This window comes from Cololabis saira, chromosome 8 (assembly GCF_033807715.1).
Source record: "Cololabis saira isolate AMF1-May2022 chromosome 8, fColSai1.1, whole genome shotgun sequence".
Taxonomy (NCBI): domain Eukaryota; kingdom Metazoa; phylum Chordata; class Actinopteri; order Beloniformes; family Belonidae; genus Cololabis; species Cololabis saira.
The window spans coordinates 49528226-49550144 of NC_084594.1; positions in this window are offsets into that span (position 1 = coordinate 49528226).

Genomic DNA, 21919 nt, shown 5'->3' on the forward strand with positions numbered 1-21919 from the left:
AAACCCACACACATACCTCGCTTCGCCTACCAAGGGTGCAAACTTTCCATATCTAAACAGTGACTGGCAACAGGTACTGCACTTGAAAGAAAAACAACAAAAAAAACACTTCACATGAATCATGCTAAAGCAAACAAACCAAAACAGCATGGTAGACAAATTAAAACTTACTTGCTTCTCTGCTCCCCTTTCTTCCCTGCTCAAGCTGACCTGCTCTCCAAGTGAATGTGGCCATCACAGGTGTGTGGCAATTAGCATTTATAAACTCCAGTGGTGAACCCAGGAACATGCATGACGTCTACCAAACCAGCTCAGCTGGCCACTAACACTTATAATTGGCGTAATTGACCCCAAACTATACCGCTCCAGCCCACGAAATCTGACTCCTTCTTCAATGTCGAGGTCTCTTTCAGAATTTATGTCCAAGAACGGTTGCACCGATCCTTGGAGATTTTATAACCCTCGTACCAAAAAATATTCCTTCTTTTCTCAGATGCATCAATCTTTCTCTCGGATTGATTATTATTTTATTGATGCTAAACTAATTCTCAAAGTACTGTCTGTTGATTATCATCCTATTGTGATTTCCGACCACGCTCCTCTTTCTTTGGATATTCAGTTCTCTTCACAGCCACACTACTCAACATCTTGGAGGTTCAATACATTACTTCTCTCAGATGATAAGTTCACCAATTTTATTACAACTAAAATTGATGATTACATCTCTATAAATCAAAATGATATGGAACCAATTTCATCTTCACTGCTGTGGGAATCATTAAAAGCCTATTTGCGGGGACAAATTATCTCCTTCTCTGCTCACTTGAATAAGTCCCGGAAAGCCAAATTACAGGAACTCTCTATTAAGATCACAAAATTGGACCAACAACTTGCTACTTGCCCCTCTCCCAGTTTTCTTAAGCAACGTGTCGATTTACAGACTGAATTTGATCTCCTTACCACTGATGACGCAGAGCAACTTCTCTTACAATCACGCTCCGTATATTATGAACATGGAGACAAGGCAAGTCGGCTCATGGCTCATCAGTTACGTCGCCAGGCAGCCTCACGTATGATCCTTCAGATAAAAGATTCATCAGGCTCATTGCATCAGGATCCCACCACCATTAATTCTGTCTTTCACTCATTTTATTCCTCTTTATATACGTCTGAATCTCCATCTGGCTCCACTGAATTGAATTCATTCTTAGATAGCCTCAACTTTCCTGTTATAGGCTCCAATGCTGCTAAAAATCTTGACTTGCCATTAACGGTAGAAGAAATTAATCTCGCTGTGAGAAGTATGCAAAATAACAAAGCTCCTGGCCCTGATGGATTTCCAGTGGAATTTTAAAAGAAATTTCAGGATAAATTGTCCCCTTTATTGCATGCTGTTTATAAGGAATCACTGGAACATGGCACTCTCCCTCCCACTTTAAGGCAAGCCTCCATAAGTCTCCTCTTAAAAAAAGATAAGGATCCAACTCTCTGCGGCTCATACAGACCTCTTTCGTTAATAAATGTAGATGCTAAGATCCTTGCTAAAGCCTTGGCTTATCGCTTGGAGAACATTGTGCCAACTATTGTCTCAAATGAACAGACAGGATTTGTTAAGGGGCGACAGTTATTCTTTAATGTGCGGACACTTTTAAATATTATTCACTCTAAAACTGTCACCACAACACCTGAAGTCGTAATCTCGGTCGATGCTGAAAAGGCATTTGATAGGATTGAATGGGACTATTTATTTACTGTACTGAAGAAGTTTGGGCTGGGGAATGGGTTAATTTCTTTGATACGTTTCCTTTACACATCTCCACAAGCAAGCGTTTCCACTAATGGCATTCAGTCCATTTTTTTTACTCTAGCCCGTGGCACCAGACAGGGGTGTCCCCTCTCTCCCCTATTATTCGCACTAGCTATAGAGCCCCTGTCAATCTTTCTGAGGTCCTCCCCCACTTTTACTGGGATCTCCCGATTGGGAACAGAATTTAAGCTGTCACTTTACGCTGATGACTTATTGTTATATGTCTCGGATCCTGTCCTCTCCATTCCTTCAATTTTATCTGCTTTCCAGAGATTTGGGTCTTTCTCAGGCTATAAAGTGAACGTATCTAAAAGTGAATGCTATCCCATTAATGACTCAGCAACACAGCTCGTACAGTCAGATATCCCTTTTAAGATTAGTCCCTCCGGCTTTAGGTATCTTGGGATCAACGTAACCAGAACGTTAAGCTCTCTTTTTTCTGCTAATCTCTCACCTTTAATGTCTACAATTAAATCTGACCTCCATAGATGGAAAAGCTTACCTCTTTCGTTAATTGGAGGAATTAACGCAGTTAAAATGAACATTTTGCCCAAATTTCTATTTTTGTTCCATTGTCTTCCACTTTTCTTACCAAAACACTTTTTTTAAATAATTGATCAAACTATTTCTGACTTCTTATGGAAGGCTCCTAGAATCCGCAAATCCGCACTTCAGAGATGTAAATTCAATGGCGGACTGGCACTTCCCAATTTCCAACTGTATTATTGGGCAGCACATATTCAAAAAATTTCATTTTGGTTCAAATCGGTGAATATGCCATGGTGTAAATTGGAGGAACAGTCATGCATTTCATCCTCTTTACCTGCTCTACTTACCTCATCTATTCCATCCAACCTCTCTGTCTTTACAAATAATCAAGTGGTTCACTCCACACTTAAAATTTGGTATCAATTTAGGAAACACTTCAAATTTAAGTCAGCATCTACTTTAGCTCCATTACTGAACAATCATTTATTTCGACCTCCGCTTACAGATTCAACCTTTCTCATATGGCATAATTAGGGCCTGAAAAGTTGTGGAGATCTTTACAAGGATGGTATCTTTCGCAGCTTTGCAGATCTCTCAGGTGAATTTAATCTCCTGCCTTCTCATCTCTTTCGATACTTTCAGATTAGACACTGCGCTAAAGCTTTGTTTCCAGTTTTTCCATCCTCTCCGCCGACTCTACAGTGGGAGGTGCTTTTAAACCATGATCCACTTCAAAAATCACTGATCTCTAAGGTTTACGATGACCTTCTGTCTTTCGATCTCTCTCCAGTTATTAAAGTTAGGGCTGTCTGGGAAGATGAACTGGATCTAAATTTGGAGGATGACTGGTGGGACGCTGCTCTTAAAAAAATTAGCTCGTCTTACACTTATACAGTTTAAAGTACTGTTTAGAGTCCACTTTTCACTGACCAATGCGACAAATGTCATGCCTCGTCCTGCAATTTAACCCATATGTTTTACTCTTGCCCACTACTTTCTCGCTTTTGGTGGAATTATTTTGACACCATGTCAAAAATACTCTCGGTGAATATAAAAGTCTCCCCCCATGTTGCCATATTCGGGCTCCCAGAGGACCATGGCCGGTTTACTTCAAATCAAATAGACATTTTGGCTTTTACTTCCTTACTGGCAAGACGCCACCTTCTTCTCCACTGGAAGTCGACTAAGGCTCCTTCTAGTACCCAGTGGCTCAACGACACCATGTTTTTTCTGAAGCTGGAAAAGATTAAATATTCACTGAAGGGTAGTTGCAACAAATTTTATAATAAGTGGCTTCCCTTTCTTACATTCTTCCACTCTCTCCAGTCCCTGCCTCCTGATTGACGGATCCCCCCCTCCCTCTCTTCTCTTATTCCTCTCTTTCTTCCTCCTTTTTATTTATCTTTTTATTTACTTTTCTTTTGTTTTTGGGGTTTGTTTTTTTTTTTTTTTTTTTGCTTTGGGTTTTTTTTTGTTTACTTTTTTCTCCCCCTTTTTATTCATCTATCTTTTAATTCATACTGTTTAGCTTTAATACTTAAATATTACTTATATATAAGAATATAATCATTTTCATGTATTTGTCATTATTTTGTGTGGATTTTTTGTTCTGTTCTTAATCCCCCCCCCCAAAAAAAAAAGGTAGACTATATATCTTTTTTTGTTTATTCCTGTTCAACTGTGCCTTACCCCCTAATAAAAATATCAAAACAAAAACAAATCAACTATATAGACTCCCTCCTTCAACTTTCTGAAGTTTTCAATAGTTTGCCTAAGAAAATCCGAAGGTAAAACAGTGTTTCCACAGAAATCCGCTTTTTAGCTGTTTCTTAGCGAGGAACGATCATTTTGAACCTGAAACACAGGTAAGTGGTTTGGTGAGTCCAATAATGAAAGGAGTCACTCAAATCAACTATATAGACTCCCTCCTTAAATTTTCTGACGTTTTCAATAGCTTGCCTTAAAAAATCAGAAGGTAAAACAGTGTTTTCACAGAAATCCGCTTTTTAGCTGTTTCTTACCGATAAACGATCATTTTGAACCTGAAACCCAGGTAAGTGGTTTGGTGAGTCCAATAATGAAAGGAGTCACTCAAATCAACTATATAGACTCCCTCCTTCAATTTTCTGACATTTTCAATAGCTTGCCTTAAAAAACTCAGAAGGTAAAACCAACCTCTCACAAAAATCCACTATTTTCCGTGGTACCAACACGGAAAGTGGTATAATTCCGTGTGAGCACCACGGATATTGTACCTTGCAAAGTCAATGGGATCCGTGGTCGTGATATATACACGGATTATGACATTATTATTATTTATATATTATTCTTTGTTATAGTGGCTAAATTATGCATTTTTGTCGCGCAAGGTACTGTTTGTTACTGTCAGTTTGTAAAAACACGTTTTTAACGCTGTTTTTGCAGTGTTTTATTGAGGTTTTAATGGGAGCACCACGGATATTGTACCATGCAAAGTCAATGGGATCCGTGGTCGTGATATATACACGGATTATGACATTATTATTATCTATATATTATTCTTTGTTATAGTGGCTAAATTATGCGTTTTTGTCACGCAAGGTACTGTTTGTTACTGTCTGTTTGTAAAAACATGTTTTTAACGCTGTTTTAGCAGTGTTTTATTGAGGTTTTAATGGGAACACCACGGATATTGTACCATGCAAAGTCAATGGGATGCGTGGTCGTGATATATACACGGATTATGACATCATTATTATTTATATGTTATTCTTTGTTATAGTGGCTAAATTATGCGTTTTTGTCGCGCAAGGTACTGTTTTTTACTGTCAGTTTGTAAAAGCACGTTTTTAACGCTGTTTTAAGAAGAAACAGGCAATATTTAAAGTTTCTCCCATTTCGTCAACCACAGGGGATTCCCTGGGCGTCCCCTCTACGTCATAGAGTGACGAGGGGGGATCCTCGTATTTTTGGTTGCCCGATATAATAATTATACTACTACTACTACAACTAATAATAATAATAATGATAATAGTAATAATAATAATGATAATAATAATAATAATAATAATAATAATAATAATAATAATAATAATAATAATAATAATGATAATAATGATTAATAATAATAATAATAATAATGTAAGAAGAAGAAGAAGAAGAAGAAGAAGAAGAAGAAGAAGAAGAAGAAGAAGAAGAAGAAGAAGAAGAAGAAGAAGAAGAAGAAGAAGAAGAAGAAGAAGAAGAAGAAGAAGAAGATGATGATGATGATGATGATGATGATGATGATGATGATGATGATGATGATGCCATCTTAACCCTAAACCGGAAGGAGGTTACCAGAACTTCTTTAACTTTTTTTTTTTTTTTTTTTTTTTTTAATTTTTTAAGATATGTTTGCATAACTTAAACACACAGAAATGTATTAGCACTATGATATATTATAAATTTGATCATCCATTTTAACTGTCAGTTTGTAAAAACACGTTTTTAACGCTGCTTTAGCAGTGTTTTATTGAGGTTTTAATGGGAGCACCACGGACTGTGAAGTCTGAAAGATCTGTTTTTACGTTACGCCACTGAACGCAACTCTTTCTGTCGGCGAAATAGAGCAGCAGGACAAAACGTTAATACTGCGGGTATACTGAACTAAATGCTCTTGTTTGGAAGTCACACCATATTAAAACAAATTATAAACCACATTAACACTTCATAGAAACAAAATAGATCGAGGGATGAGGTATGAAAGATCTGTTTTGAAACGTTGCTTAATACGTTACGGCATTGAACACAACCCTTCCTGTCGGCGAGATAGGCAGCAGGACAAAACGTTAAAATAGCACTAATAAATGCATATATTGATCTTTTCCATCACATACATCTACTCACAATATAAATATACATTTTATGGTCACACTTTGTCTGTTGAAAAATGAGCGGATATATGATTTCTGAACCCTAATGTCAACATCTTAACCCAAAACCGGAAGAAGGTTACAGAACTACAATTTGTGCCAAGTTACAATACACAGCATTGTGCTACGTCATAGCTTTTGTAGTTCCAATGAATTAGCGCTTATAAAACTGTGATCACGAACTTTGCAAGCTTATTATATGTTTTTAAGGGTGGGGAGCACGCCTGTCTGGTCTGATTTTGACTTTTGTATTGGTAAGAGGGTGAAATCATGTTTTTTATAGGTTTTGACCCTATTCAGTGGCGCCCCCTATTGGACTACTGTCGGGCATGATAGTAGAGGTGCAGAGCTTTCCAAAACTGTTCACCTCATGTCTCTAGCATATTTTTTTGTTGAACTACAGGCCTTCAAAAGTGTCACAGGTACAAGGTTCAAAGGGCACACCTGGGGAGCAGGAATTGCCCACAAATCTCATATTGACATATGTTGCTCCTGAGGTCAAGACCTTTCCAACGATGTCTTCACTGTTGTCCTACGACAAAGTTTGATTTTCTTGTTGGTACACATCATATTTAGAGACCTCTTTAGGGGCCAAGCTGGAAACAATCAGTCAAAATCTTTTAACGAGTATTTTGTGGCCAGATTTCTTTAAGATATTGATGATAGTATTATACACAGTCATACTATTCAATTTGGACCAGTTCTGAGTTTATTTTCCCCTTTAAATACTGATTGTTTCACCTTTTGAAAATTTCCCATTAACTTAACATGGCTATTTATAGACCCTTTAACCCCTTCCCCAGTCTGACAGGATGATCCTGGATGATCAAATTTATAATATATCATAGTGCTAATACATTTCTGTGTTTAAGTTATGCAAACATATCTTAAAAAATTAAAAAAAAAAAAAAAAAAAAAAGTTCTGGTAACCTCCTTCCGGTTTAGGGTTAAGATGGCATCATCATCATCATCTTCTTCTTCTTCTTCTTCTTCTTCTTCTTCTTCTTCTTCTTCTTCTTCTTCTTCTTCTTCTTCTTCTTCTTCTTCTTCTTCTTCTTCTTCTTCTTCTTCTTCTTCTTCTTCTTCTTCTTCTTCTTCTTCTTTTTGTGGGAGGAGGTTGAATGAGGAAGTGGAGAGAGTGGTGTTTGGTTTACTATCTTTTCTTGAATACTGTCCTGTTCACGGTGGTGGGTTGTTTATTATTTTTTTAGTTAAGTCTGTTAGGTTAATGGTTATTTGTTAAGTGTTTGTTAAAAGTGTGCTTTGTGGCCAGACTTGGTCTGGTCGGGAGGAGGAGGCCAGGTGAGGTCAGGTGAGGCCAGGTGAGGCCGTTATGGCAGCCCCAGGTTTCTCCACCCTTTCAAGGAAAAATGGAATTAAGTTGTTGGCCAGTTCCTCTTGCAGTGTGGAGGATGCGGCACTGGCCGTGGGCGAGCGGATCGGCCACGGATCAATTAAGTCCGCGGCTCGGGTGAACCGATCCGTGGTCATGTTTGTAGAGAAGGTGGAACAGGTGAAACAGCTGGTGGAGTCGGGGCTGACTGTGAACGGGCTGTTTGAGGAAGTGCAGCCGCTGGCGCAGCCTGCAGCCCGGATCACTCTGTCTAATGTGCCCCCCTTCATCAGCGATGATTTTCTGCTGCGGGAGTTGTCCCGGCATGGCAAAGTGGTGTCCCCCATCAGAAAGCTGTTCTCAGGATTTAAATCTCCGCTGCTTCGTCATGTGGTGTCACACCGGAGGCAGGTATATATGATTCTCAAAAACCGGGCAGAAGAGTTTAACTACAAGTTTATTGTGAGGATTGAAGATTTTGATTATACTCTGTTTGCAACGTCATCAAATGCAAAATGTTTCGGCTGCGGGGAGGAGGGCCATCTAATCAGGGCTTGCATGAACCGAGCTCCGCCAGACCCGGCCGCGGCCGCTGCCGCGGCCGCTGCCGCGGCCGCCCCTCCGCCGGGGGGTGCGGGGGTTACGGTCGGATCGGGAAGCAGCCCCGACCCGGCTCCGCAGCGGGCGGCTCTCGCAGATGCAAGTATTACGGCGGGATTGGAAGGAAAAGAGAGAGCAGGGTCCGATTTAGAGAGACAGGTACGAGAACAAGAGGTAAATGGGACAGATGGAGTTGCAGAGATGGAGGAAGGTGAACTGCGAGACACAGGTAAGGAGAAGGAAAATGTGGAGGCGGCAGAAGTAACGAGTCAGATCGTACTTGAGGAACCGTTGGCTGCAGGGAGTGTAGGTGAAACACTGGGTGATGAGTCTGAGAAGACTGGGGAAGGGTCTGCTGGTGTGTGTGAGCAGGCTGCTGGTGTGAGTGAAATGACATCAGCTGAGTGTGAGCAGGCTGATCGTGTGTGTGCGCAGGCTGCCGGTGTGAGTGAACTGACATTGGGTGTGTGTGGGCAGGCTGATGGGGAGGGTGAAGGAGCCTTAAGCTGGAAACCAGTGCTGACTAGGAGCAGTAAGCGAAAAAATGTGGAGGTGGAGGGAGGAGCAAAAGCGGGACGGTTGGGAGATGGAGCAGCTGCAGCAGATACCAGCGATAGTGAGGTCTCCATGTCGGACATCAGTGAGCTCTCTCTCTCACAGAGCCAAGAAGTAACTGCTAGTCAAGAGAAAAAACTATACACCTCTCAGATGGTTAAGAGCTTCTTGCAGAGGACAAAAGGTGTAAAAAGACTCAACATTGATCAGCATTTCTCTGACAAGTTGACCTTCTTCCTGTCAGCCAAAAATATAATAAAGCATAGAGAATCATCTCAGCTAACTGAACAAGAAATATACAGGTTAAAAAAGCACATGTTTAAAGTTCGAAAGCTCATAAACATGTAAAGATGATGATGCAGTCCATGGTTTTATTTATCTTATTTTTTTATTTTTTTTTAACCTCCCATATGGATAGGTTCAGGATGGGAACTCTGAATGTCAATGGAGCGAGGGAGGTAAAGAAGAGGGCACTTGTGTTGGACACAGCAAGGACTAAATGTATTGATGTGCTGTTTTTGCAAGAGGTTCATAGTGACCAGTGTAATGAGGGAGACTGGAAGAAAGCATGGGAGGGCCAAGTGGTTTTAAGCCATGGCACCACACTGAGTGGTGGGGTAGGTATACTCTTCTCCAGGAGGTTCACTCCGTCCTCTCTAGAAGTAGAGCAGGTGGTCGAGGGGAGGTGCCTACTTGTTAAAGCTACATTTGATGTTTTTACCCTGGTTTTTATGAATATTTATGCTCCAAATAACGGAGCAGAAAGAAAGGTTTTTTTAGAAAAAGTTAATTCTAATCTTAACAGCCACAGTTCGGAGGATTATTTATTTTTGGGTGGGGATTTTAATTGTACAGAGTCAGAGTTTTTAGATCGAAATCATGCAGAGCCACATCCAGCTTCCCAAAACACTCTGAAGCAGGTGATTTACTCGCATGGCCTCGTGGATGTATGGAGGAGGACGCATGCAGACTGTCGTCAATACACCTGGTCCCACGTAAATGATGGAGTGATCTCCTTAGCTAGACTGGATAGGTTTTATTGTTTTAAACATCATTTTAATGTGGTTAAGGAGTGCAGAATAGTGCCAGTAGGTTTTACAGATCATTCTTTGTTTTTTTGTGACAGGTTTTTTAAGAATAGCGTGCCAAGGAGTGCGTACTGGCATTTTAACTCTGTATTGATTTTGGATAAAGGTTTTAAGGAGGTTTTAGACTATTTTTGGTGTGGTTTTAGAAATAGGAAAAATGAATTTGATTGCCTTAAGCAGTGGTGGGACCATGGGAAAGTCCAGATAAAACTTTTGTGCCAGCAGTACACTCTCAATGTCACACAGCACATGTGTAGATCTATTAAAGACCTGGAGAGTGAAATCGTGGAATTAGAAGCACTTAGCTATTCCACAGGAAATCGAGGACATATTGAAGTTCTCAACTCTAAAAAGATGGCTTTAGCCAACCTGCTGGACTTTAAAGTGCAAGGCGCGCTGGTCCGGTCTAGGTATCAGAACATCAGTGAGATGGACGCTCCCTCTGGCTTCTTCTTTGGTCTTGAAAGGAAACAAGGGCAGAGGAAGATAATCCATGCACTTCTGTCTGACAAAGGTCAAGAGCTGACAGAACCAAGCCAGATCCGAAAAAGGGCTGTGCAGTTTTTCTCCTCCCTCTACTCATCGGAGTATGAGGGCAACAAATCGCTGGAGAGGGAGTTTTGCGAAGGGCTGCCTCAGGTAGCTGAGGACACAAACGCTCAGCTGAGCCGACCTCTCCAGCTGGAGGAACTGGCGGCCGCCCTGCATGGTATGCAGGGAAGGAAAGCCCCAGGTATCGATGGACTCACAGTGGAGTTCTATAAGCAATACTGGGACATCTTGGGTCCTGATCTGTTGCATGTCTTGAATGAGAGTTTGGCCAGCGGTTCGCTCCCTCTCTCATGTCGCAGAGCAGTGGTGACCCTTCTCCCCAAAAAGGGGAACCTGCAGGAGGTAAAGAACTGGCGCCCTGTGTCGCTGTTGTGCGTGGATTATAAGATTATGTCCAAAGTTTTGGCCTGCAGGCTGAGGGGGGCCATGGAGCAAGTAATCCACTGTGACCAGACCTACTGCGTGCCCGGCAGGTCTATGGTAGATAATGTCTACCTAATTAGGGATATTTTGGAGCTCTCCAGCTCATTGGACAGTGAGGTTGGTCTCATTTCGTTAGACCAAGAGAAGGCTTTTGACCGGGTTGAACACCAGTTCCTTTGGAGAGTGATGGAGAGGTTTGGGTTCAACTCTGGTTTCATTGCCATGATCCGTGTGCTGTACAAAGACATTGAGAGTCTACTGAAATTTAACGGCAGTCTGTGTGCTCCTTTCAGGGTGCATAGAGGCGTTCGGCAGGGCTGTTCCTTGTCCGGGATGCTCTATGCACTCTCCCTCGAACCCCTCCTCTCAAGGATACGATCCAGTATTGATGGACTGTTTTTACCAGGTTTTAATAGTAACATTGTTTTATCTGCTTATGCAGACGATGTAATTGTTGCAGTCACCACTCAAAATGAGGTTGATACACTCTTTAATTTGACTGAAAAATACAAAGTCTTGTCTGCTGCAAAAGTAAATTGGGACAAAAGCGAGGCAATTGCAGTTGGGAATTGGCCCAATGGCCTCCCTACACTCCCCCAGAACATGGCCTGGAAGAGAGAAGGGTTGAAATACCTTGGAGTGTTCCTTGGAAGCAAAGCCATGGAAAAAAAGAATTGGGAAGGAGTGGAAGAAAAGATTTGTGGAAAAATGAAGAAGTGGAAATGGCTACTGCCACAAATGTCCTATAGGGGCAGAGTCCTGATTTTAAATAACTTGTGTGCGTCGCTTTTGTGGCACCGACTGTCCTGCTTAGATCCTCCTAGTGGTCTCTTAGCAAGGATCCAGGAGAAAATTGTAAATTTTTTTTGGGGAGGTTTACATTGGGTGCCACAAAGTGTGTTGTTTTTATCGAGAGAGGAGGGGGGGCAGGGCCTCATCCACCTGGCCAGCAGAGCGGCAGCGTTTAGGCTGTTGTTCCTGCAGAGGTTCATAGCTGGCCCAGCAGACCTGGTGTGGAGAGGTGTGGCCAGCTGTATCTTTAGAAGGGTGAGTAACTTGGGACTGGATACTGCTCTGTTTTTTATTGATTCAAAATTTTTAAAAGTTAAAGGGGCACCTCCGTTTTATCAAAGTATTTTTAAAGTGTGGGCTTTTTTCAAGTCCAGCAGAGGTAAGGACAGCTCCGGCTCTCTGTACTGGCTTCTAAAAGAACCTTTGATATATGGAGCCAGACTGGACATCTCCAGTGAAAGTACGCCCGGGTTGACGGCTGCGCTTCTCCGGTCCAAGACCATCGACCTGCAACATTTGATCCAAGCTGCAGGACCAGCCCTTACGGATTGTGGGACCGTAAGACGTGTGCTGGGCTTCCAATCCGTCAGGATGGTCCAGAGGATAATGCAGCTCTGGAGGGGAACACTGACTCTAAAGGAGAAGAGGCTTCTCTTGCAGTGTGGCACAGAGAAAGAACCGGACCCGACAGACCCCCCCCCAGGGTTTCATCTCAGCCCGCAGTTCGAGCAGGAAGGCCCTCTCCTAAAAGACACAACTTTCAACCTACACACAGTTGACAGAAAGACTGTATATAAAACATGTTTGCAGGTTTTGAACGGAAAGGTTTTGGGAGGCAGAGCCCCGTGTGCATGGACTGAGAGGATGGGAGGCGCTACTCCGCATTGGATGGTTATTTACAAACCCCCATTGAAAAAAAGAACGGGGGATTTGCAATGGAGAGTCCTTCATGGTGCCATTGCATCAAATTCCTTTTTATCCGTCATTAACCCTGCTGTGTCCAACCAGTGCCCTTTTTGTAGTATGAGAGAGACGACCTTCCACATATTCAGTGACTGCTTAAGGCTGACAGGTTTCTTCACTCTGCTAGCACGTGTTTTTAAACTTTTCAATCAGACGTTTTCCACCACAACTTTTATCTATGGGGTGGGGTACAGAAAAGAAAGCAAGACAATGTGGCAGCTTCTAAATTTTATTGTTGGGGAAGCAAAAATGGCAGTCTACATCTCCAGGAGGAATAAGGTGGAAGGTCTATCCTGTGTAGATCCAACCTCAGTGTGACGCTGTAACGTCCGCTGTAGACTGAGACTGGAGTTCTCGTTTTACAGGATGATAAAGGACTTGGGAAGCTTCTCAGATTTATGGTGTCATCAGAACATTTTGTGTGCTGTGTTGAACAAGGAGCTTGTGTTTAATGATATTCTGAGAGACTGAATGGTTTTATATATTTATCGGGAGATTTGAAGGTTTGTGTATATGTGTGTGTTGATTATGTGTTGAATTTTAATAATGAATCTGTGGTGAAGTAAAATGATGATTGACACTGTATATTGAAAGTGTTGAATAAAATGGGTTTGTAAAAATCAAAAAAATCTTCTTCTTCTTCTTCTTCTTCTTCTTCTTCTTCTTCTTCTTCTTCTTCTTCCTATTATCATTATTATCATTATTATTATTAGTTGTAGTAGTAGTAGTATAATTATTATGCTCGGGCAACCAAAAATATCCATTCAAAACAGATGACGTTGGAGCACTAGTATTCAGACTTGAATTATTAGCCATAAAAATTAAAAAAAAAATGAATTCGGGGGCATCTGTCACGTGATCAGGATCCCCCCTCGTCACTCTATTACGTAGAGGGGACGCCCAGGGAATCCCCTGTGGTTGACGAAATGGGAGAAACTTTAAATATCGCCTGTTTCTTCTTAAAACAGCGTTAAAAACGTGTTTTTACAAACTGACAGTAACAAACAGTACCTTGCGCGACAAAAACGCATAATTTAGCCACTATAACAAAGAATAATATATAAATAATAATAATGTCATAATCCGTGTATATATCACGACCACGCATCCCATTGAATTTGCATAGTACTATATCCGTGGTGCTCCCATTAAAACCTCAATAAAACACTGCTAAAACAGCGTTAAAAACATGCTTTTACAAACTGACAGTAAAAAACAGTACCTTGCGCGACAAAAACGCATACTTTAGCCACTATAACAAAGAATAATATATAAATAATAATAATGTCATAATCCGTGTATATATCACGACCACGGATCCCATTGAATTTGCATAGTACTATATCCGTGGTGTTCCCATTAAAACCTCAATAAAACACTGCTGAAACAGCGTTAAAAACATGTTTTTACAAACTGACAGTAAAAAACAGTACCTTGCGCGACAAAAACGCATACTTTAGCCACTATAACAAAGAATAATATATAAATAATAATAATGTCATAATCCGTGTATATATCACGACCACGGATCCCATTGAATTTGCAGTAACAAACAGTACCTTGCGCGCAGAGGTGGAAAAAGTACAAAAATATTGTACTTAAGTAAAAGTACAAATTTTCTGCTTGAAAATTACTTAAGTAAAAGTAAAAAGTACCCATTAAGAAAATTACTTAAGTAAAAGTATAAAAGTACCTCAAATTAAATATAATAAAGTACCAAAAGTACATGGTGTAAAATGTACTTAAGTACAAAAGTAAAATGTAAAAAGTAAAAAGTACAAAGTACAAAGTACAAAATTCAAAGTACAAAATTCTTTTCAAAAGGATTGCAAAGAAATGAAGAATCCAAGAATTTGCTTACAACTCTAAATAATGGTGATATTATTCTGACCCCTTTAGCGTTTGTTTCCATTAACCCATTTTAATTTCGTCGGCTTGAGCGTCGGCTGCCGCTCAAGGCTGATTTATGGTTCCGCGTTACACCAACGCAGAGCCTACGGCGGAGGGTACGCGGCGACACGCACCGTACGGTGCGCTTCGCCGCGTACCCTACGCCGTACCTTACGGCGTGGGTCTGCGTCGATTTAACGCGGACCGATAATTCAGGCTTCAGTCTTCATCGGTCCTCGACGCGACGGCGGTTCCTCCGGCCTTTCCGGCCCGCCTCTGCAGCGCAACTCTCCCGGTGGCTGCGGCTCCTTCTCGGGGAGGCCGAGTCTCCCCGTCTGCCCCAGGTGTCTCGTCACGGACCCGCCGCCGGGCAATCACGGGCAATTCACTCGCCCCCCTTCCATCCCGTCCACCCTTTGGTTCCGCGTTAAATAGACGCACACCTTACGCCGTAGGCTACGGCGTAGGGTGTGCGTGCGTCGCCGCGTACCCTACGCCGTAGCTCTGCGCCGGTGTAACACGGAACCATAAATCAGCCCCAGCTGTGCTGTTCTCATGGCTTTAACTTGTAGCGAGTAACGACGTGTCCAATTTTAAATGTAGCGGATTAAAAGTACGATTTTTTCCTTGAAAATGTAACGAAGTAAAAGTAAAAGTACAGAAAAATGAAAGTATTGTAATGAAATGTCAGGAGGGTCTCTGTGCCTGCCGGTGTGGATGCTGCAGGGAGGAGTTCCATTACCTGATTGTGAATCACTTGCACCTGTGTCAGCTAGGAGAGGAATAAAAGAGGTCTGTGAATGGCTGGACGGGGAGTAGGGAATACTTCAGTTTCTGTTCGAAGCTGCGGCACCAGGCTGGGAGGGTGCGGATCGCAGCTTTTATTGTTGCCGGCCGCGAAGACAGTTAAATAGGGGAGCGCGCCTTTTCTGAGTGAGGAGGGGAGGCTGGACGCCTCCTTTAGATAGCGAGGGACCGGGGTGTAGTAGGTGCCCATGCCTTCTCCTTACTGAGGCTTCCCTGCCACAAACTGCTGCCGGTTGTCACTAACCCGGCCGCAGTGAGTTTGGTCTGTGACGCTTCACGGGCAACTCCATGCTGACACCCCGTGGGGGGGTGTCGTCGCCAGACCGGGCGAGATAAGTTAAACTCAAATACTGTGTACATTGTCCGTTATTTGTTGTGTCGTTCATATTTTTTCCTTTCATGTCTATGTATTTGAGTGATTTGATGCCCGTTCATTTCCCTATATGAACCGGAGCATAATGTTTTAAACGCATATTCCAGGGTAATTGATCCTTTGTCGGGGGCTCATTTAGAGGCGACGCTGACGGCCCCAGGGCCCCCTGCCTCCCCCTAGTGGTGTGGAGTGGTTTTGACCTGCTTATAGTTTGGAGTGGTCCCTGTGGTTTGCTGTGCAGTTTTAGCACTGAGTTTTATTAGTTTGCTGTGTCAGCTATTTGGTTTTATAGTGTGCAGTGACTCTTTTACCGTGTGCCGGCCTCGTCTTGGTTTGTGGACTTGCATTTCGTGTGGCAGGGTTGTAGGGTGGCCATTGGTGTGCCATAACTGTTAGCCTCTAGTTCTCAGCCTGTTGCAGGGGTCATATTGCCATTTTTAAACAAAGCTATATTTTCTAATAAAGATTATTTTGTATCCTATCCCCATGTATTTGTGTGGTTGATAAACATCCTCTTGCCTCTCATACCGGACCATACCGGTTTAATAAAGGTGGTGGCAGCTTTATATTATCTGTAAAGAATATATATATAATCTAATAAACGAATAATTATTACACTGGTGGCAGCGGTGGGATCCCGAACTAAATATGTCAGAGGCGGAGAATGATTTATCACACTCAGGATTAGGAGAAATGAATGCAAGTGGAAATAACCCCTCTAGCAGCATGGCTGCCCCGCTAGCGCCCTTTACAGCTAGTGTAATCCCCCGTCCTGTGTTCATGCCTGAAGTTTTTTCTGGGGTGGGCCGAGAATGGTCTGATTGGGTGGAGCAATTTGAGCTAGCCGCTAGTGTTAATGGGTGGGACGAACCTGTCAAACTGAAATTTAGGGCATTGTTGGTGTCCGGGCATGCGCGTGACATGTATAACGGTGTTTCTGCTGAAGCAAAAGCTAATTATGCCCGCTTAAAAGCAGCTCTGACTACATGTTTTGAGCCCTGCCATAGTGATGAGTGGAGTAGGGTTGCTTTTGTGGAGAGGAGGCGGTCCCCAAATGAGACTGCCCAGGAGTTTGGAAATGCTCTGCGTAGGCTAGTGGCAAAAGCTTATTCCTCCGTGCATGATCACACTCGAGACCTGTTGGCCAGAGACCAGTTTGTGACCCATTTTAGCACTGGGGACTTCCGTATTAGCCTCCGTGCTGCAAAGCCCAAGACGTTAGAGGCTGCAATCCACTTAGCTGCTGAGATGGAGCTCCTTAGAAATTTGGAGCAAGCCCACTCCGTTCCTGATGCGAGAGTAAGGGAAGTAAAAAGCACCAATGAGACTGACGATCGTTTTGAGGCCTTATTGGGAGCAGTAGAAGGGCTGCGTCAGGAGGTCAAAGCCATGCAGTCTGTAGTACAGGTGCGGCAAACTCCCTCTAGCACAGTGGCTCCACCCACTGCCTCTTCTAGTTTTCCCAGGCACCCTGTTCTTGTGGCCCCGTCCACTTCCTCCTCTACTTCTCCCAGGTGTCCCGTTCTTGACACTGGGGGTGGTTCTGGAGGTACTTTTGGGCGTAGAGCCCATGACCGTGCTCGAGTGTGTTGGGAGTGTGGGTGTGACCGACACCTGCGCCGTGACTGTCCATATGTGCAGGGAAACTAGAGGGGGTGGGTACAGCGGGCCAACTGCCCGCCCCCTCACTTTTGACTCAGACTGTGGCCTCAACCAAGAGAAAGGGCAGCCATGTAGCTGCCAGAGTGGGGGGGTTTGACCTCCAGGTGTTAGTAGACAGTGGAGCTGATCGAATAGTAATCCCCAAGAAGCTGTGGATGTCAATTACCAGGGGGGGATGTGAGCTGACTGAGTACCCGGGGAATGTATCGGCTGCTAACGGGGGGGGCATTTGTATATCAGGAGTGTGGCAGTCAGTTTGCCAGTTCGACTCCCTAGCACTAGTAGCAGAGTTCCTCGTTGCTGATATTCCCTCCTCTGATATCCTGCTGGGCTTTGATTTTTTGTCCAAGTATGGGGCGGTGATTGACTACAAGGAAAGGGTTTTTCGGGTGATGGGGAAAACCTTACCTTTGTTGTTCCAAGATGATTTTGCAAAACCACGTACTGTCGTGATAAAATCCGACACCGCAGTTCCACCACGAAGTGAGGCTTTACTCCCTGGCGTGGTCACAAGCCCACTTGGTGAGTGTGTGGAAGGTATATTGGAACCCTCAACATCATTGTCTGATCACTGTAGTGTTATGGTGGCCCGGGTAATTTGCCAAGTTGAACAAGGTGTTGTCCCAATTCGTGTGATTAATGTCACTGATGAGCAGCTAGTGTTGCGGAAGGGCATGAGAGTCGGTACCCTGCATACAGATATTGAGGTGGGAGGAAGCTTGGGGGAGGCTGAAGGGATTGATAGGAGGGAAGACTTCATGCCTTCCTGGACAGTAGATTCCCTTGTGAAACAGTTGGGGCTAGACCGGAAGGGGTTGGGGACTTCAGAGCAGCAAGCTATCTGTGATCTGTTGTACAAACATTTGCCAGTCTTCAGTACAGGAGATACAGATCTAGGGAGGACCCCCCTTGCGAGACATAAGATTGATACTGGCACTGCGAATCCTGTTAAATTACATCCACATCGTGTTCCCCTCCATTTACAGGAGGAGTGTGCAGAACACATAAAACAGATGCAGGCAAGTGGTATCATTCAGCCATCATGTAGCCCTTGGGCCGCCCCGGTGGTCCTTGTGAGAAAGCGGGATGGGAGCCTGCGTTTCTGCGTTGACTATCGTAAGCTTAATGATCTCACCAGGAAGGATGCTTATCCCCTCCCCAGAATTGACGATGCTCTCGACAGCTTACATAAAGCTTGTTGGTTTTCAACGCTTGACCTCGCCAGTGGGTATTGGCAGGTTGAAATCGATCCTAAAGACAAGCATAAGTCAGCATTTGTAACGCGGCAGGGACTGTTTGAATTTAATGTGCTGAGTTTTGGCCTGTGTAATGCACCAAGCACTTTTCAGAGGCTCATGGATGTAGTTTTGGCCGACTTGCAGTGGACCACGTGCTTGGTCTACCTCGATGACATCATTGTGTTTGGTCGCACATTCCGGGAGCATTTGTTACGCTTGGATGAAGTTTTGTGTAAGCTGCGCCAGGCCAACCTTAAAGTGAAACCCTCCAAGTGTAACTTGTTTGCGACTCAAGTGCAATACCTTGGCCATATCATTTCAGCAGAAGGGGTGAGTGCAGATCCAGCCAAAATACAGGTGGTGAAAGAGTGGCCTGTGCCTAAAAACCAAACGGAGGTAAGAAGCTTTGTTGGGCTAGCTTCATATTACAGACGTTTCATGAAGGGGTTCGCAGAGATAGCCCGCCCCCTGCACCAGCTGACTGAGAAGGGCAGACGTTTTAAGTGGTCAGAAGTCTGTCAGAATGCGTTTGAACAGCTGAAGACCAGTTTAATTTCTGCCCCAGTGCTTGCCTATCCAGACCCTGCAAAACCTTTTATTTTGGATACAGATGCCAGTGACGCAGGCATTGGTGCAGTTCTGTTGCAGGAGAGTAATGGTGCCGAGCATGTAGTAGCATACGCAAGTAGAGCTTTGACGAAGCAAGAAAGGAAGTACGCCACCACTAAAAAGGAGCTGTTAAGTATGGTGACTTTTATGAAGTACTTCAAGCATTATTTGCTAGGGAAAGAGTTTATACTGCGTACTGACCATAACTCACTCAGGTGGCTGCATAACTTTCAGGGCTTGGAGGGACAGTTGGCTAGGTGGGTGGAGCAGTTGGCCAGTTTCCAATATAAGATCATACACAGGCCAGGGAAAGCACATGCTAATGCAGATGCCCTCTCTAGGCTGCCAGCATTTGGAAGCTCAGGCCCAGAGTCTAGTCAGACTGAAGCTGCGGGACAGCCCCTCCCAGGTCCAAGTGTGTGTGCTGTGCAGGAGGGGAGGCCCAGAATACAGGCCAGTGAGGAATGTGTCGAAGATGAAATGGTGAAGGCCCAGAATGAGGACACAGAATTACAGCAGTTGATCTATAACAAAAAAAGGGGGCTGGACCTTCCTGAAGATCCAGCACTACAAAAATATGCTACTGTGTGGTTGCAATTGCAGATGAGAGATTCACGGTTGGTGAGGGTGCCTCCTGCAAATTCAGATGCTGCATCTCAGGTGCAGGTTGTCCTCCCCCAGGCTTTGGTCCCCAAAGTTTTGGCACAGTTGCATGATTCCCCCACTGGTGGCCACTTAGGGGTACAGAAGCTGCAGGGGAAGGTGAAGGATCGCTTCTATTGGTTGGGGTGGTTCGGGGATGTGAAGCTGTGGTGTAGGCAATGTGTAGATTGCGCCTCCCGGAAGGTTCACGGTCGTCCCCCTTGTGCTCCCCTTCAGACATCAGGTGTCTCCCGACCACATGAGAGAGTAGCGCTCGACATTCTAGGCCCTCTGCCAGAGACAGCCAGTAAAAATAAGTATATTGTGGTTATAGGGGACTACTTCTCCAAGTGGACAGAAGCATTTCCTCTGCCAAACCAGGAGGCTAAGACTATTGCTAAGGTGTTAGTGGAAGAATGGGTTTGTAGATTTGGGGCTCCACGTAGCATCCATTCAGACCAGGGGCGGAATTTTGAGTCAACTCTGTTTAGAGAATTGTGTCAGCTCCTAAATATCCACAAAACAAGGACTTCCCCATACCACCCACAGTCAGATGGTCTCATTGAACGATTTAATCGCACATTGCTGTCTATGTTATCACTGTTTGTCGAGGAGAATCAGTCTAACTGGGACACTCTTATACCATACGTAATGATGGCATATCGCAGCAGTGTGCATGCCAGTATAGGTTTCACCCCCTATAAGGTGTTGTTCGGACGGGAGATGGTTCTCCCAGTGGACATAATGCTTGATGTGGGGGCTGGAGAGGGGTTCCCTTCAGTTAGCGAGTATGTTGGCAAATTAGTGGAGACATTATCCACTGTAGTGGAGGCAGTGAAGAAGCATCAGGCCAAAGCTTCTAGCCAACAAAAGACCAATTTTGATGTCAGAGTGAACTTTCAGTATTACTCTGACGGGGAACTTGTGTGGGTTCTAAACAAAGCAAGGAGGAGAGGATTGTGCCCCAAGCTTCAGAGACGGTTTAAAGGCCCTTACAAAATAATAGAGAGGGTCACAGAAGTGTTGTACCGAGTGGCACCAGTAGGGGGAGGGCCAGAGACTGTAGTACATTTTAACCGTCTTAAACCCTATCTGGCTTCCTCTTTAGGGCTGCCATCAACCCAGGATGATGGGGAATCAGGCCCGGTTCAGATGGAGAGTGGTCTGGCGGAAGGGAGTCCTGCTGATGCTCGCCTGCAGCGGCCGTCATCACCGCCTGATTCTGCTGGGAGGGGTCCGGCTGATGCTCGCCTGCAGCGGCCGTCATCACCACCTGATTCTGCAGAGAGTGGCCCTGCTGATGCTCTCCTGCAGTGGCCGCCATCACCGACGGCTTCTGCTAAGCGGGGCCCTGCTGATGTTCGTCAGTGGCGGCCATTGCCATCTGATTGTGCGACACCTGCTGCACCACGGGATGCCAGTGTGACCCCGGAGGAACAGTGCGGTCAGCACTTGCTCCCGCCAGAGGGGGGGAGCTGTTCGCCTGGATGCGCACGGGAGGGACGCCCGGTGCGTGAACGGAAGGCACCTGGGTGGTTAAAAGACTACGATGTGGCGTGTTAACTCGAGGGCGAGTTCTCTCCGTTAGGGGAGGGAGGAGTGTAATGAAATGTCAGGAGGGTCTCTGTGCCTGCCGGTGTGGATGCTGCAGGGAGGAGTTCCATTACCTGATTGTGAATCACTTGCACCTGTGTCAGCTAGGAGAGGAATAAAAGAGGTCTGTGAATGGCTGGACGGGGAGTGGGGAATACTTCAGTTTCTGTTCGAAGCTGCGGCACCAGGCTGGGAGGGTGCGGATCGCAGCTTTTATTGTTGCCGGCCGCGAAGACAGTTAAATAGGGGAGCAAGCCTTTTCTGAGTGAGGAGGGGAGGCTGGACGCCTCCTTTAGATAGCGAGGGACCGGGGTGTAGTAGGTGCCCATGCCTTCTCCTTACTGAGGCTTCCCTGCCACAAACTGCTGCCGGTTGTCACTAACCCGGCCGCAGTGAGTTTGGTCTGTGACGCTTCACGGGCAACTCCATGCTGACACCCCGTGGGGGGGTGTCGTCGCCAGACCGGGCGAGATAAGTTAAACTCAAATACTGTATACATTGTCCGTTATTTGTTGTGTCGTTCATATTTTTTCCTTTCATGTCTATGTATTTGAGTGATTTGATGCCCGTTCATTTCCCTATATGAACCGGAGCATAATGTTTTAAACGC